Below are 10,391 nucleotides of genomic sequence, written 5' to 3' on the forward strand. Positions count from 1 at the left end.
GTCTGGTCCCTACTGTGGTCTGGGAGGGAATCACACCTCTCTGCGACATTATCTGTGGCATTTACCTACTTATTACCTTCTGCACTTCCCAACAGTGTGTCTGCCACAGTCCCTGGAGCTATGCAAGCAGGGAACTGCACAGGCAGGGCACTAAGACCCTCACTCTCCCTGTGTTCAGTTAATAACAGGTTCTTTCAGAGCCAGAAGAGTAACAAATGGTTTGGGCTGAAGGGACCTTAAAGAAGGTCTTGTTCCAACTGTCCTGCCATGGGCAGGGACACCTTCCCTAGGACCAGGTGCTCAAAGCCCCATCCAACTTGGCCTTGAGCACTCCCAGGGATGGAGCACCAACAGTTTCTCTGAGTAATCCATTCCAGTGCCTCTCCACCCTCACAGTAAAGAGTTTTCCCCAAATATCTAATCTAAACTGCCATTTCTCAGTTTAAAGCTTTCCCTCGTTGTCCCATCACTCTCTGCTTGTGTCCAAAGTCTCCCTTCATCTTTCTTGTAGATGTTCACCAGGGTTTGACATGGGAGAGCAAAGGACAAACCTGTTTCTCCCTCCTCACCTAACCCAGAGGTCCAGCTTACTAGCAGCTCCAGCACGTCTGGATGGGGTTTTCCTCTTGCCTTCCCTTCTACAGATTAGATAATTTAACACAAACAAGTGCATGGGTGGGCAGCTAAAGCAGCAAGGAGAAGGAGAAACTACAAAAGACAGCAGTGATCCAGGATGAGTCTGAGAGATTAAAAAATGACCTAATGCTCTCACAGATCTACCACTTGTTCTGAAAACCTTGGCCCAAGCACCCTTGGTCAGCATTACACATCCCATAACTCATCCAAGCATCCTAGTGATCACTGCTCTCCAAAAATTGCATCCTGGGATCCTGCTCTGGGCTCCAGGGCCCCTACCACTGACCTTCAGGCTCCAGAAAGTGGTATTCACAGTGGCTACGTTACCCCAGCATTTGTGACTGTGGGTGATAATGGATTTGGAGCAGACTTACAAAGGCACGTGGGAGCACAGGAGGGAAAGTGAGAAATATGGGTTAAATGAAGAACAAGAGCTTGAGCAATTAGACAGCTACACAGAAACATCAGGAACTTCACTTCTTTCAGCCTCAATGTGTAAGAATAGCAATTAGAAGATGATAAAAATGATCAAAAGAAGTACTTTCCTCCCACGCACAGTGGTGCTTCTAACAGACACAGGATAATGCTGGCAGGAATAAAAATACAAGATGGAAACAGAGCTAATGTTTGCAGTAAACACCCAATAATACAATAGTTAATGCTAACACCAATGTCAGAGAACAGACAGGCCTTCTGGTAGATGCTACCAGAGACTTATATGGCTGGGACACTCACCTACCTGTCTGCTTCTCCTGGGATGTTTCATTCAGGTTTAGGCTCTGAGGAAGAGATCACCTGGACCACTTGGACCAGGTGGTGGACATCCAAGTGGACCATTAACTGTGCAAGCATAAGCTCTCCATCACCTCTAATCTTCCTGAAACCTCTATCAGCCTTTACACCCCTTTCAGTGACTTCTCTGTTTTAAAAGCCTTTGGCTCCTTTCCCACAGCTGCTGCCACAGAGGCTGATCTCTCCTCAGCCCAGATCCTGGGGGGCAGATTCTCTTCATCAAGGATTCCTAAGATCCCATTGCTCAAAATCCACTGTGGGTAACAGCAGCTCCTGACCCTGAGCCTAGAGCACACACACACATACACACTCGCTGGAGTGGTATTCATACTCCAATTTAAACCTTGTGCACCTCTGATGGTACAGCAGGAGCTCTGAGTTTATATGAGTTTATTTCTATTTAATTCAGCATAAGTCTTCCTGTCTTCCCATCCCCACCTCACAAGCATTTTGGGTAAAAAGCTGGACAAGCATTTTGGGTAAAAAGCACTACTCCTGTAGTGCACCCCACCTTTGTTACAGCTCTTGTATCTGACTGTAATGCTCAGATCACATCTCTCCACCAGGTTTTGCTGTATTTCAAGCATTGCCACAATGCAACCATCTGAAAAGCATCATTTTGAGGATACAGTCAATGATGGCAGCACACTTCACTGCTGAAGCACCAGGTCTCTGCTGCTCTGCTTGGAGCAGGCTCCCAGCACTAGCACCCATCTGCTGAGCAGCACTCAATCCACGTCAGCACAGAAGCTGCTGTGGGAGGACGAGCCTTGCACAGACACACTTTGACATTTGACGGCAAAATGTCAGAGTTGACACGCAGCCACTTCCCATCTGTCCCTCCGGTGCTCTGGCTGCGACACACGGCTCTGCCCAGCCCTCTGGCTCCAGCAGCAGCATGGGCTCCCCGGCTGGGCTGTGACTCACTGGCCAGCAGAGATGCTGCAGCAGACGATGCCCATCCTGCCTGCACCCACGACCTGCTCCCAGCACCAGGCTCTGAGGTGCAGGACCACAGGTGACATGCAGACAGCTCCTGCTGGGAGACACTCTGATGGCTTCTCTAGGGACAGGCATGACATTTTGTGCAGCAGCAACTGCTTTTCTCTCCCTTGCAATCTCTCCTGGCTTCCTCCAGACTTAGGGGTCCAGGGAGGTTGGCAATGGCACTGCCAGCAAAAGGATTATTCAGTTCCCAACACTAGAGCACCCTCCCTGGCCACACCATTAGCTGACCCTTCCTTACCCTGGAAGACTGTAAAAGTATCCTTCCTCTTTCTTCTTGGGGTCTGCTATACTGGGATTGACAATGGGAAATAAAATGCTGCATGAAGACCAGTTTTGGATTTTGCTGGTTTTGATCAGCTCTTCGTAAAGCCCTCACTCCCCTTTTGCAACAGGAAATTTACAATGTTGATAGGCAGCTCATACCCGAACATTTTTTGCCAAATCAGCTCATTCTTCTTACTGTTGTGCTGAATACTGCTCAACGCTACACTAACAAGAGCAAACACAGCATCCAGCATCGATTCCTGCCTAGAACAGCATGTAGTGGCAGTGCAAGGCAGGGAGGCATGCAGGGAGCACCACGGCACTAGACACGCCTGTACATCAGCCATTTTATTCCCAAATGTCAGAATTCTTGCCTTCTCTATACTGACACCATCTGCTGCAACATGGCAGACATGGGTTGTTTATTCAGGGAGCTCTTCCTTGAGGTGCTAAGGGTTACCCAGAGAAGGTGAGGGCCACACTGTGATGCTTCATTCCAAACAGGATAATACAGAGCAGGAAGAATGGATTTTTGTGAGACGCCTCCATTTGGAATGGAATTGCTCATAAATCATTGTACCCCTATGGAAATAAATATACACAACAAAAACTCCTTAGCTGCAGCAAAGGTCTAAAAAGCAGGTGAGTGCTGAGCAACGAAGGATGGTTCAGCAGTGATCTGAGTGAGAGCTGCCTATCAGGTCAGGTCTGAGCTTTAGAGAGGAGGCAGCATGCTGCAGGTAACAGGAGATGCAGACTCCTTTGGGCTCTGCACTCCATGCCTTTTAAGTCCCTGCTGACCATTAAACAGAGGCCCTCAAATCCCTCTCCTGTCATACCCCTGAGACTGAGGACACTGTGCTAATTCAAAGATGGTGTCAGAGCAGCTTCACGGCTCCTCGGGTACCAACTCCTGCCTCTGCAACACAGCTGGGAAGATGCAGAAGCCACCAGACCTGGCTGCAATTGCCTCCAAGGGCTGATGAGTTATGTGTGGTGGCTGCACACCTCCAGGCCTACTCTGGTATTTGTTATGGCTCCAACCACGATTTTGGAATTCTAGAGCTGAACCCTTAATACCTTGCTCTGCTCAGGGCTGTCCTCTGCACACACATGGGGTGACAGGGCTCAGCTCACAGAAGCACAGGCTTCCTCATAAAATGTAATGCATTGGAGGAGGCATGCAGAGATATGAGAGATAAATGTGATTTTAATGAAAAAAGACTGCACATAGAGCACAGAGGATGAGGAAGCAGGCACAACATCATCGGAGCTGTCAGCTGGAGGCAATGCTGGCTTTCTGGAGGATGGCTGTTCTGAACAGATTAGTGTTTCTACAAACCTAGCCACTTCATCCATCAAATTGAGAGTCCAAAGGAAACCTTTAACTGCAAGGGCTATTGCTGACTCCTTGTGTATGGCTGTGGTTTCATTGCCATCATCACCTTCCTCAGAGAGACCAAAATTCATCAAACCATTTAAGGGTGAAATACGCAAAAACAGGGTTAAAATCTAGGCATTCAGTTCCATAGAAGAAGCAGAAAAAATTATTTTGTATTAGAGCTGCTTATTCTTTGAGGGTTGTTCCGTGTGAACCCCTCACTCCTACAGTGCATTTGCATTAAAGTGCTTGAGGAAACCACAGCCCTACAAAACAGGCACCAGCACAAATGCTGCAAAAAGCAACACAGTTTGTGTGATCCTGCAGACAAAGGCACAATACAGACATCTCCTCTTTGCTCCACTGGGAGAGGTATCTTCAGTCCTACTCCAGGCAAAAGGGCTGGGAGATTAATCCAAACTGAAAGCCACTCTTCAGACAGTTGGGGGATCTCAGGGCTCACTGTATCCAGCACCAATACTGCAGTTCATCCCTGCCCCAGCTCTGTCACTTCAAAAGCTGCCAGAAAGCACTGGATGATTTTAAACAAAAATTTATTTCAGGAAAATTTCAGAAAACTGGAGGGCATTCAAGGAGCAGCATCAGAGAAGAGGATGGGTGGTTCGGGCTGAGTGGCCTGGGGAAGGGTCTGAACCATGGGAATGTGTAAGCAGAGGGTAGAGGTGAGGAAGCCTGTAAGCTGTTCCAGGATGAGTCTAGCTAGTGTTTGGACACCTGTTTCTTTCATGCCATCTAATACATCTCTGTCAAATTCACACCTTCATTAAATGCTTTATTAAATCATCCAGTGTATTTTGTGAAGAAAAACTGTGTAAAAGGAAATGCTAATTGTTTGACTCATTCTAAACCTCCAGTTCTCCTTCCCTGCCTCAGGGGACAGGGAGCATAGTCAGGTGGTCTGCATGCTCCCAGGGTAAATATTCCAGCACTTTATTTAAAAGGGAGCTGCAGAAAAATAGAAAGACTAAATACTTCCCAAACTCTGCCTCTGCTGATCCCTCTTGTGGTGCTGTGCAGTGATTCCTGAAAAGACCACTTCCCTTTTCTTTCCACAAAGCCCTGCCTTGGCCAGGGCTTTTTCCAGTGGTTTCAAGGACTGCCTGCCTAACTCCATGATTAATGTATCATTGCATCCCAGAACTATATAGCATTATGATGTGTTCCAAATGGAAACCACAGAACGTGATGGTCAGTCACAGCCCTTGTGCTGCTGGCAGAAAGGAGCTGCATGGGCCAGGGGTTACCAGCACACACAAAACTATGCAATGGGTGTAATGTGTGTATTCCTGATGATGACACAAGCAGTGTGAGGCAGGTACTGCCTCCCAGCCAGAGGACAAAAAGCCCCAGCTGCTCTGTGCATTGAGAGTTACACAAGACATCAGAAATAGCTCAAGCAGCAGATCTATACCAGCTAACACAGGAGCCAGGACAGTGACAGAACCAGTTTCTCCCATTTCTGTGCTCCCTTGCTCTGTGACTCATCATCTGGCATGTGGCACTCGGCAAGAGCCATTTACAGGCCATGACTCAGAGCATCCACCGAGGTGATCTGGGATGGAACCTGCTCCTCCTCCTCTTCCCTGTCCCAGCCCCCAGCACATATGCTCCTAATTGCTTTATGTAAATCCGCAGAGAAGAAAAAGACTGATGTTTCTAGCTGTTCATATCACATAGAAATTGCTGCTGAATTAAAGTGCAGACACAGTAAATCCTTTCTAATCACAGACACTAGTAGCAGCAGCAGTAGCAGCAGGAAGGACTATGCTTGTATAGCATCTTTTTGCCTAAGCACTCCAAAAGCTTCCTGAAGATCTTACAACAGCAGAAATCACACAATTCCATTTTGAAGTGCAGATCTGCCTGGGTGATGGAGCTGGGTTTTGCAGGATCACCAGAGCATTCAAGAACCCACACAGCAAGTCCTATAAGCATATGAAATTTCTAGGCACACTCAGTATTCAAAGATACCAAGACTACTCCTCCCTAACTGCACAGCTTTAGTCAGGGCTTAGTGATCCTGACCTAATGGATAGCTTCCCTGTCCAAGGCAAGGGGGGTGGAACTAGATGACCTTTAGGGTCCCTTCCAACCCAAGCCATTTTATGCTTCTATAATTTGTGCAAAGCAGGGCTGTCAGCTGGTTGCCTCATCAATGTGCTCCTTCTAGTGATCTGCCCAACTGAGGATCCCATGAACCAGCAGTTGCAGCTGAGTGGAGGAAAAACCACAGCCATCAGCTGTGGGTGAACTTCAGCTTAAAGCCAGCAGAAATGTGGACTGAAGGTTTTTCCACAATCTGCTATGCCTGGGAGCTGTGAGCTCAAAACTCTCCACCACGACAGCCACGGGGAGCAGGGAAGGGAGTGTTTGGCTGAGGGAGTCAGGCATCAAACTGAGCTCAGCTTCATGAATCAAGGCCAACTCTCTGACCTGTGCCTGCACAGGCTGGCAAAACTGTTCCCCAAGTCTGTCACAGGGCTACATGCAATGGTGAATGGGCAGCTGTTCTTATTCAGGTGTCCACTGTGGGGGTGAAGGCTCCTGAGATAACATCAAGAAGTGGAGAGGACACAATATTCTTAACAGCACTGGAGGGTTTTGGACTTTCTGGGGATCTCTAGCATCCCTAAAATTAGAATCACAGAATATGCTGAGTTGGAAGGGACCCATCAGGATTATCAAGTCCAACTTCTGGCCCTGCATAGACGACCCCAAGAACCACATCCCTCCAGGGAAAAAAGGCTTGAAAGTGGAAAATTTAGTGAGGAGGAAAAACAGAGTTGCTTTCCCTCAAAATGACCTGACAGCTGGGGGATGCTAAGAATATTCAGTGGGGGAAATTTCATGCATTGTGTTTGCTTTGTGTTTTTTTCTGTCTGTCTTGAGAAATGGAATACCTGTAGAAGGCAACAGAATGCTGTCAATGGCTCTTAAGATGGAATAAGCTTAGCAGGGTATGTGTCCCATGTACCTGTTTTTGAAACATTCCAGCCAGTGAGGTGAATCTATCTCTTTGCACTTCACCTGTGGATTGTGGTCACCTTGGTTACTTGCATCTATCAGTTCACACAACCCTGCACACCCTTTGGAAAGACCTCTCAAAGAGAACTGAGAAATCTCTTGGATTGGATTTTCTTCCCTAAACCTTACTGGAATCTGGCTTCAGGCAATAATACAGTGTTGGCCAGACCATGGCAAAGCAGATGACCTACTTATCCAAAGCTTATGGGAGGATAATTTCAGGAGCAGTCTTCATCTGCACAAAAAAAGCACAGAAGGACAGCTCTACTTCAAGTAGTCCTATATCCTCTACCACCTTCATGACTTGGGGAAAAAAGACAAGCTAAGTCCTAAAATGGACATAGAAAGTCTGTCTTCACTGTGAAAGAGATCTTGCTGCAGTACACACATCCATACAGACTCCAGCCACTCTGTGGCTGCTTATCTTCCCTATTCTTCCTTTCTGTGCAGATTAAAACTGGCATTGCACTTTTGTCCAGACCGCAGGAATCACAGCTGCAAAACAATCCCTGCAAGAACAAAAACTCTCCCTGCAAGACAAAAGCATTACTGACCACTTGAAAAAGCCTGACAAATAAGGAACTCAGCCTTAAGGTAACTCGGTAAAAAGAGGCTGTAAAATGATGTTTGCTGTCTCTTCAGCCCAGAGTGCCACATGTAGGAATTACTCACCATCAAATGAAAAGCAAAAATTTCTGGGACGGTAAGTTACAGATGTACAACCTCATGCAGCACAACAGCAGAAACAGAACAGACAGCAAAAGTGGCTACAGGAGAGTCAAGTAAAACCACAGCCAGGTCAAATTCTTGAAATAACAAAATATCATCTCACAAGCCACTGTAAAGAAAGTAGCTAGCGATGTCAAAAAGCGCCAGCAAGATTATTTTTGGACTGGAACACAGAAGTGCAGCGATGGTTTGCTGTCACATCCCAGCTAACAGGAGAAGCAGTGCAGGTATGGCATTACCTAGGAGTGATGGACATTGGATCTGCCAGGCAGCCTGAACACCTGCATCTGCAAACCTATATTAAATGGTGCAGTCCTACACGGAATTTAATGCACACTGCGTGCAAACAAACCAGGAGCACCAAAACCAGACAGACAGAACACATCCCAGCAGCAGCCTGCCTTTACTCCATGTTCCTCCTCCACACTGCACATCTAAATGCTTTTTCTACCAGCAGCTGTGACCAACAGCTGACTCCTGCTAAGGCTGCAGGAGACTTTAACCCTTCCTAGCCCTAGCCTGCTCTACCAAGACCAGAATAAAAGCCTGGATACACAGGAAGACATTTTCTGGAGGCTGGCAACTCCCTGATTTGGGGATGATAGCATTCTATAAAGCAAAAAAGCTGAGCAGCCCAATGAAAGCAGCATCTGAGGAGTTAATACATTCAATTTATGCCTTCTGAAGGACATTAAGACCACATACAATATATATCTATTCTGTTCTATTCTGTTCTATTCTATTCTATTCTCATGAATATATATATAAAAAAATACATAGAAATGCATTATATACATAATACATTAATACATGAATATTTGATATATATGGATATATATATTTTTTTGATAATACATGGATTTATGACAATAAGACTGATACCCAAATGCTTTTACACCACTGAATTTTACAATCCCTTGAAGACAGCTGGAGGAAAATATCGTTTAGCACTCATATATGAAAATGGAAATGGCCTTGTTACTGTTAAGATAGTGCATTTCCTGATTGCTTTTTTTGGCCAGGTACCTGAACAAACAGGTCCTCTGCAATCATGTCTGAATCTCATTTCAGCAGAGTTCAGTGTGGGTAAAAATAAAAAAGGCAGAATGATTCCTGGGATAATGAGACAAGAAATGTCTGATGTAGGAACAGATCCTTGGGCCATTGTAAGACTACCCAGTCACAAGCAGCCTCCTTCATTTTCACATTGCAGAGCAGGTTTCATAACCTGCCCATAGAAATTTAGGAGACTCTACAATCATCCCTCAGTGTCCCTTTTGTTTTTTGGAATTCTTGCAAAATTTTAGAGCTTGTAACTTCCTGAACCACTGCCTTGCACACCAGATTACTCGCCACACTAGTAGTTACCTGTGAGTACATTTGAACATAGGGATATTTAACTTCACTACTTGTCCTTGGGCTAGGGCAGGGAGAGGATCATATTTTCTACTTCATTTGCCAACCTTCAGTGCCAAGATTTTCATTCTGCTCAAGTACAAGAGTATTCCCAGATCCTTGGTCCGATTACCAACCTCTTTCCAAGTGTCCTCCTGATGTGTGGGTGGGTTTGTATGCTCACATGGCTGGCAGCAAGGCAGAACTCAAGAGGATCTGGATGAAACCACAGCATCAGTTTATATAACAGAATATTTTCCATGCAGCAGAACTAACAAAAGGCAAGCCAGAATCTTAATAAAATACTTATGAAGCAGACGAGGCACTCCTAATGATTACACATACTTTCCTTCTGAGAGGGAAACATATCCCTTGTAGAGGATGGCAACCCAAACCAAGCTCACTTTGTAAAGCTGTATTCAGGACAGTTTATTTTAGGATATCACTCCACAAGACAACTCATGTGCTAATTAGGCTTGGAATGACTGAGCTCAACAGAGCATTAAGGGTAAACTAAATCTGATCACCCTGGATTAACCAAGGCCTTCTGATGATGATGTTAGGCCACACAGACCTATTGACTAGGGGGAAAAAAAAAAAGAGGGCAAACAGGGATGATCCTTGACTCTGTACTGGGAGAGCAGTCAGAGGTCCAGAAAACCCACCAAGTCTACTGAAAGGATGACCAGGTTGGAGGGGGCTTTGAAAAGCCTGGTCTAGTGGAAAGTGTCCCTGGCCATGCAAGTGTGTGGAATGAGATGGGAACTTCAGGGTCCTTTCCAATCCAAACTATCCTATGATTCTGTGAGCAGTCTGCTTTTGATCACATCAATGGTGTTTGAGAGAACTGAGGAGATGCCTTAAGACTGCAGGCTCACAGATCTTTGCAGATAGGACACATTCACTTTTGAACATCTTTTTTCTTAAAGCTGTTGCATCCTTTCTGGACCATTAGTCTCAGAGGAGACATGCAGCTGAGACAAATGTTTGCCTGTATTAAGCCCTTCACTGAGATGGGCCTTAACAAAACCACAAGGTTTTAAAACTGCAACTTCTGAACATGTCCTATAAATACACTTGGTAGTCTTATTCACAAGAATGCCAAGCCATGTGGGAATACTGCTGGGCTTTGAAGTTTGAA

At 45.9% G+C, this 10,391-nt stretch overlaps 1 protein-coding gene across 5 annotated transcripts in view; it reads right to left on the reverse strand.

Annotated features, from left to right (window-relative positions):
• The window catches only part of RUSC2 (RUN and SH3 domain containing 2), a 41,555-nt gene that overhangs the window by 17,972 nt on the left and 13,192 nt on the right, over positions 1-10,391 (reverse strand). For 4 of the 5 annotated variants that reach the window (XM_079329909.1, XM_079329907.1, XM_079329908.1 and 1 more), the window contains exon 1: positions 9,388-9,472. The exons of the other annotated variant lie outside the window; for it this stretch is intronic. The gene's annotated coding sequence lies outside the window, so the exon portion shown is untranslated. Of the gene's footprint in view, positions 1-9,387; positions 9,473-10,391 lie in introns of those variants that run through there. 5 annotated transcript variants of the gene reach the window in all.

The sequence above is a fragment of the Erithacus rubecula genome, assembly GCF_903797595.1.
Source record: "Erithacus rubecula genome assembly, chromosome: Z".
NCBI classification, from domain to species: domain Eukaryota; kingdom Metazoa; phylum Chordata; class Aves; order Passeriformes; family Muscicapidae; genus Erithacus; species Erithacus rubecula.